Source organism: Cryptomeria japonica, chromosome 4, assembly GCF_030272615.1.
Source record: "Cryptomeria japonica chromosome 4, Sugi_1.0, whole genome shotgun sequence".
NCBI lineage: Eukaryota > Viridiplantae > Streptophyta > Pinopsida > Cupressales > Cupressaceae > Cryptomeria > Cryptomeria japonica.
The window spans coordinates 383,195,970-383,203,577 of NC_081408.1; positions in this window are offsets into that span (position 1 = coordinate 383,195,970).

A 7,608-nucleotide genomic window follows, 5' to 3' on the forward strand; every position below is an offset into this window, starting at 1 on the left:
AGAATGCATGAATTACATCTCCTTCAAAAACCCTAATAGAAAAAATTGTATGAGAAAAAGTCTTGGGTGAATTTCCCCAAAATAGCTTAAAAAAATCATGTGTAATCCTGCCAAAAATAGGTCTGCCACTGATACTGCATGAAAAAGAAACCCCTCTGCTAAAAATAGGACTGCCACAAATCCCAAAAATATCTCTAAAAGGTAACTCTCTATTCCAACAAATTGCATGGTGCATGCTGGCAAAAATAGGTGTTGGAATGAAAAAATCAGTCCCTTTGCTAAAACTACATGATAACTATTGGCATTATGGATGAATTGATTATGTGTTGCATTGATGTTTTGTCATTAATGCCAACACTAGCTATTATGGTTGGTTATCGATAGACAAGTTTTGGTTGTTGGAAGAAGATCTAGTGTTATCGACAGAAGAGACTATTTGTTGGACACTTCCGATATGTTTGGATCAATGAAGTATATTTGATTTTATATGTTACATGCTTCTAGAGCATGTTTTGGTTAGTTGGTATTGACCTGGTAATTGGATGCTATCATACACTCTTATAAACCCTTACTAGCATGGGTTTAAGGTTTAACCGGCAGAGCTTTCACTGAGAAATCTTGACCGGATACATAAGTGGTGTTGGTGCGGGTTCTAGATGGATTTCAAGATGTTGAAGATGTACTTTGATCATGCCTCAACTGATTGAAGACATTGCTTTGGTGTGGTGGACCCAGATTAGGTCTGGTGCCTATCTAGGTTATGGACTAGTATCATATTAACATGTTCTCTACACGTTGCTGGGATGATTTATGGATTGGTTATTGTTGTTTTGGTCTTAAGCTGACATGGCATATCATTGTAATATGGATGTATGTAATGATCTTATTTTAATATCTTTTAGGTGGCCGACCTAATTGGTTTATGCCTTAGGGTTGGTATAAATTGATGTAAGATCTCATTGTAGAAAATATTTGTGGTCGTGGAATGTAATATCATATGCGAAGGAGATTTGGTCGATCATAGGTGATCGAATTGGGATTAAGGAAGAGGTCAAAAGCCTCTAGTATTGAGCTTAACCGGGACTGTAATCAGGCGTGGTGGATTCTATCTCTGGCAGTTCATTATTCTGGATTGTTGTCTATTTATCTTGAGTTGGTTATAACCTCTTTGTAGTCAATGAGACTCTTTTGTAATGAGCAGTACACTCTAGGAAGTGTTCCTTGTTGCATGTGCAGGCCCCTCATTGTATCACATACTTTCTGCAGAAGTATCATCTGACTATGGGTAGGCTTCCCATCGTGGCTTTTCCCTTTCTGAGTTTTCCACATACAAATCATGGTGTTATTTGGTATAGTTGCATTGTGTTGATTATTTGTTTCACTCTTAAGTTTTATTGCTTACATGTATCTAGTTCGGCTATTTTGGTACTTAATGTTTATTTGATCCGGTTAAAGGTTGTTAAGTGATTTAATTGATATAATCTTTCAACAACTAATTCACTCACTCCCCCTCTTAGGTGTTCACCGGTTATCCTAACAATTGGTATCAGATCTTTGGTCCTCTTTTGCACAAGCTTAACCGCTTGACGTAGATCCTATGGAACCTGACACTTCAAATCCATCGACAACTATTTTCAAAAGAGAAATCCCTAAGCTTGATGGAACAAATTATGGGATATGGAAAATTCGAATGGAGACTCATCTTACATGTCTTGGAAAGGATATTTGGGAGATCAGTATGAAAGGATATACACCTTATGATTCAGCATTTGGAAATCCTTCTCCTGCAGACTTGGACAAGAATATTAAAAATGATTGTAGACCTAGAGAAGCCCTCTTGTGTGCACTTACTGATCCACAAATCATGGGATTGACCGATAAATCATCGGAAAAGGTTATGTGGGATAAATTGCAAACTCTGAATGAAGGTCATCCTACTGTCAAAATTGCTAAACTTGATGGTTACTGGGTAAGATATGAAAACTTCAAGATGGAAGATAATGAAAGAATTGTTGTGTTTATGGAAAGAGTAAATGAGATTGTTATGAGAATTCAATGTTGTGGAAAATCTCTGAGTGAAGATGAAATAGTTTCCAAAGTCTTGAGAGCCCTTCCACTGGCTTACAATATGAAGGCAACTACAATTAATGAGCTGAGAACAATGGCAAACACTTCAGTTAACAGAGACATTCTGATTGGGAAATTATTTGCTTTTGAGCTTGAAGAATTTGGATCTTCTGGAGCTATAAAGTCTGAACCTGCTTTTCATGCATCATCATCATCTACCAGCAAAAGTGATTGGAAAGCCTTATATGCAAAATAATTGGAAGATATAAGGAAATAAGATGAAGAATTTGAGCAACTTGAAGCCTTATTTGCTAGAAGAGTACCTAAAGGACCGATAGGAAGTAAGCATGAAGGAAAAGCACCTTTTAAATGTTTTGCATGTAATAAGATTGGTCATTTTGCATCTAGATGTCTTGAAAGGAATGCAAGATTTGAAGAGAGAGTTAAGAAAACATTTAATCCTAATTAGAACAGATGTAGATTCAAGAAAAGCAAATAGTGCTACATAGCAGATGAGGAAGGAGTAAGTGATGACTCTGAGGATGAACCAGCAGTAGATTATGCTAGTGGATCTAGGAATGGAAAGGAATGGGTTTTCTATGCTTTAAAGGATGATGGACTGGAAGCGTCTATCTTAAATGAACAAAAGGCCCTGGCAACAAAATTTGAAGATAAGGATAAATGGGTAATTGATAGTGGATGCTCACATCATATGACTAGAGATATAAAATATAATTGTCCCTACAAGAATACAATGGTAGTCAAGTCAGATTTGGAGATGACAAAACATGTATGATCAACGGTAAAGGTATTATTTCTATGGATGGAAAGCATAATAGTGATAATGTTTATTACGTAGAAGGTTTAAAGTATAATCTTTTGAGTGTTGGTCAATTGGTGGACAAGGTTTTCCAATTTCAATTTAAAGATAGAAAATGCAAAATCATTAACAAAACTGGTTTGGAAATTGCAACCGGTACTCAGACTGGAGGTAATATCTTTCACTTGAATACTGGTAATAAGACATGTTTGATTCCTCATATTGATGAGAGTTGGCTATGGCATAAAAGATTATGTCATGTTAATTTTGATTGTATTGTTAAGATCAGTTCAACTAAGGCAGTTAGAAATATACCTAAGATTATGAAGCCACATAATCCAGTATGTAAGGAATGTCAATTGGGAAAGCAAGTTAGAACTTATTTTAAGAGCATACATGATAAACTAATGATGTTCTTGATTTGATTTACGCTGACTTATGTGGTCCAACAAGGACTAGAAGCTTTCAAGGTGATAGGTATTTCATGCTAATAATTGATGATTATGCTAGAATGACGTGGGTGACTTTTCTTAGGGAGAAGTCTGAAGCCTTTGAGAAATTCAAGATCTTTAAAGCAAAGGTTGAAACAGAAAGTGGATTGAAAATCAAATGTCTAAGATCAGATCAAGGCGGTGAGTTCACTTCTCATGAATTTAACAGTTATTGTGAGACAAATGGAATTAGGAGACAATTATCTGCACCTCAGACTCCTAAGTAGAATGGAGTAGTAGAAAGAAAGAACAAAACCATTTTGGATGCAACAAGGTCTATGATGATGGAAGCCAAATTGCCTCACATCTACTAGAGAGAGGCAGTGAATACAACAGTCTACACATTCAACATAGTTCACATCAAAGGTGAAACCGGTAAGAACCCTTATGAATTATGGTTTGGACACACCTACTATTAAATATTTCAGAATTTCTCAAAGTAAATGTTATATCAAAAGGGATTATTCAATTGGGAAGTTTGATCCTAGATGTGATGAAGGAATATTTCTTGGTTATTCAATTCAAAGCAAAGCATATAGATGTTATAGCAAAAGATTGCAGAAAATTATAAAGAGCGCTAATGTGAAAGTAGATAAGCAATATAGAAATCAATCTATATCTTATGACAGGGAACCGACAGTGGAAATGATCATAACTGAACCGGCAATGCCTCAACCAGTATAGGAAACTGAGACAATTACACCAATACAATCATAAAATTCAACTATGATTGATGATCAGGGCAGTGAACCTGAAGTTCAGAAGACACCAAGGTATGTAAGATTAAATCATTAGAGATAGGAACAAGGGAGTTATGACAAGAAGAAGACTAGAAAATGAAGAGGTATGTCTTATTTCTCAAATTGAACCGACATTTGTTATTGAAGCTTGTAAAGATAAACATTGGTTAAAGGCTATGGAAGATGAATTAGATCAGATAGAAAAGAATGAGACTTCGAATTTAGTTCCCCGACCTAAAAATAAGAATGTTATTGGAACTAAATGGGTTTTTAGGAATAAACTGAATGAGGATGGTCAAGTTGTAAGAAACAAGGCTAGATTGGTTTGTAAAGGATATTCTCAAATGGAAGGAATTGATTATGGTGAGACATTTGCACCTGTAGCTAGAATTGAAGTTGTTAGATTATTTCTTGCCTATGCAGCTTATAAGAACTATAAGGTTTATCAAATGGATGTTAAATGTGTATTTTTGAATGGTGAACTTGAGGAAGAAATATACATTGAGCAACCTGATGGATTTTCATTGACAGATGATAAAGATATGGTTTGCAGATTGAGGAAATCTTTATATAGATTGAAACAAGCTCCTAGAGCTTGGTATGCAAGGTTGGATAAATATCTTTTGAAGCTTGGTTTTACTAAAGGCAGTGCTGATAGTAATTTATATTATAAGATCACTGATGATGATATTCTAATTATTGAAGTATTTGTTGATGATATATTTTTGGAGGAGAAGATAAATTGTGCATGGAGCTTTCTAATAATATGAAGAATGAATTTGAAATGTCCATGATTGGTGAGATGAGATTTTTCTTAGGTTTGTAGATTACTCAAACTGACATAGGCATTTTTATCTGTCAAACTAAGTATTTGAGGGAATTGTTGAAGAAGTTTGGTATGGATAATTCCAAACCGGTAAGTACTCCTATGGTGACAAGTGAGAAATTATCTATCAAAGAAACATCTACACCGGTGAATTTGACAAAGTACAAATCTATGATTGGCAGTTTGTTATATCTAACTCAGACTAGACCGAATATTATGAACACAATAAGTATTGTTTCAAGATATCAAAGTAATCCTAAAGAAAATCATGAATGTGCAGTAAAGAGGATATTCCGGTATTTTCAAGGAACAACAAAATATGGCTTATGGTATTCTAAAAATGATGATTTCACTTTATGTGCATATACTGATTCAGATTGGGCAGTAGATACTGATGACTGGAAGAGCACTTCTGGTGGAGCTTTCTTTCTTGGAAAGAAATTGGTTTCATGGATCAGCAAAAAATAGTCATGCATTTCTTTATCTACTGTAGAAGTTGAATATGTTGCAGTAGCAACTAATTGCACTCAAGTTTTGTGGATGAAGCAAATGTTGAAGGATATCAAGGTAAATTGTAGTGAACCGGTAGTTATCTACTGCGATAACTCTGCAGCTATTGACATGTCTAAAAATTTAGTATTTCACTCTAAGACTAAGCATATATCAATAAAGTATAACTTTCTGAAGGACAAGGTAGAAGAAAAGGAAGTCAAATTGGTTTATGTGAACACTAAAGAGCATATTGCAGATATATTCACTAAATCGTTGTCTAAGGAATCATTTGAGTATTTGAGAGATGGGTTAGGGGTTTCTACCCCTCTGCCAAAGACTTGATTGATGCAGTTTGTCATCAGTCTGACATGCATTATCAGATATATTATTCATTATGTCATTGATGAGTGGTGCTACTACTCAGGGGGAGTAGTCCTCTTTGAGATTTAGAGGTTTACATTCTTGTTTTGATATTTTTGTCAGATTTCTGGCATTGATGTCAAAGGGGGAGATATAGTGATGTGAAAAACAAATTCAGAACTTCACAAAGATATTATTCACAAGGGGAAAGTTATTGATATTTAGGAGATTGTTGATCGTCTTCCATAGGGGGAGACTTGTTTGGCATTTCTTCGTACTTAGATGTTTTTCACATCTAGTGTTGCCATCAATGCCAAAGGGGGAGATTGTTGGTATTATGGATGAATTGATTATGTGTTGCATTGATGTTTTGTCATTAATGTAAACACTAGTTGTTATGGTTGGTTCTGATAGATAGGTTTTGGCTACCAGCAGACAAGTTTCGGTTACCAGTAGAAGATCTAGTGTTACCGGCAGAAGAGACTATCTGTTGGACACTTCCAACATGTTTGGATCAATGAAGTATGTTTGATTTTATGTGTTACATGCTTCTGGAGCATGTTTTGGTCAGTTGGTATTGACTTGGTAATCAGATGCTATCATACACTCTTGTAAACCCTTACTGGCATGGGTTTAAGGTTTAACCGACAGAGCTTTCACTAAGAAATCATGACAGGATGCATAAGAGGTGTTGGTACGACTTCTAGATGGATTTCAGGATGTTGAAGATGTTCTTTGATTGTGTCTCAACTGATTGAAGACATTGCTTTGGTGTGGTGGACCCACATTAGGTCTGGTGCCTATCTAGGTTATGGACCGGTATCATGTTAACGTGTTCTCTATATGTTATCAGGATGATTTACAAATTGGTTATTGTTGTTTTGGTCTTAAGCCAACATGGCATATCATTGTAATATGGATGTATGCAATGATCTTATTGTAATATCTTTTAGGTGGCTGACCTAATTGTTTTAGGCCTTAGGGTTTGTATAAATTGATGTAACATCTCATTGTAGAAAATATTTGTAGTCGTGGAATGTAATATCATATGTGAAGGATATTTGGTCAATCAGAGGTGATCGAATTGGGATTATGGAAGAGGTCAAAGGCCTCCGGTATTGAGCTTAATCGGGATTGTAATCAGGCATGGTAGATGTTATCTCTGGCAGTTCATTATTCTGGATTGTTGTCCATTTATCTTGAGGTGGTTATAACCTCTTTGTGGTCAGTGAGACTCTTTTGTAATGAGCAGTATGCTCTAGGCAGTGTGCCTTCCTGCATGTGTAGGCCCTTCATTGTATCACATACTTTTTGTAGAAGTATCATCTGATTGTGGGTAGGCTTCCCACCATGGTTTTTCCCTTTTTGGGTTTTCCACATACAAATCATGGTGTTATGTGGTATGGTTGCATTGTGTTGATTATCTGTTTCACTCTTAAGTTTTATTGCTTATCGGTATCTAGTTCTGGTATTCTAGTACTTAATGTTTATTTGTTCTGGTTAAAGGTTGTTAAGTGTTTAACTAATATAATTTGTCAACAAATGATTCATCCCCCCCTTAGTTGTTCACCGGTTATCCTAACAATAACTACCAGTGCAAAAAATAGAACTACTAACCTTGCTAAACATAGCCCATAACTAAAAAAGTGCCTCTTCGATTGAATTTGCATGTTGCTGATAACAAATATAGCCAAAGGCAAAAAATAGCTCTTCACTTTTTGTGCATTTGTATGGAGAGTATCACCAAAGATAGCTAAAAATTGTTGGTGTAAATAAATATTCATTATGGATATTATTACACTTTACTTAAGT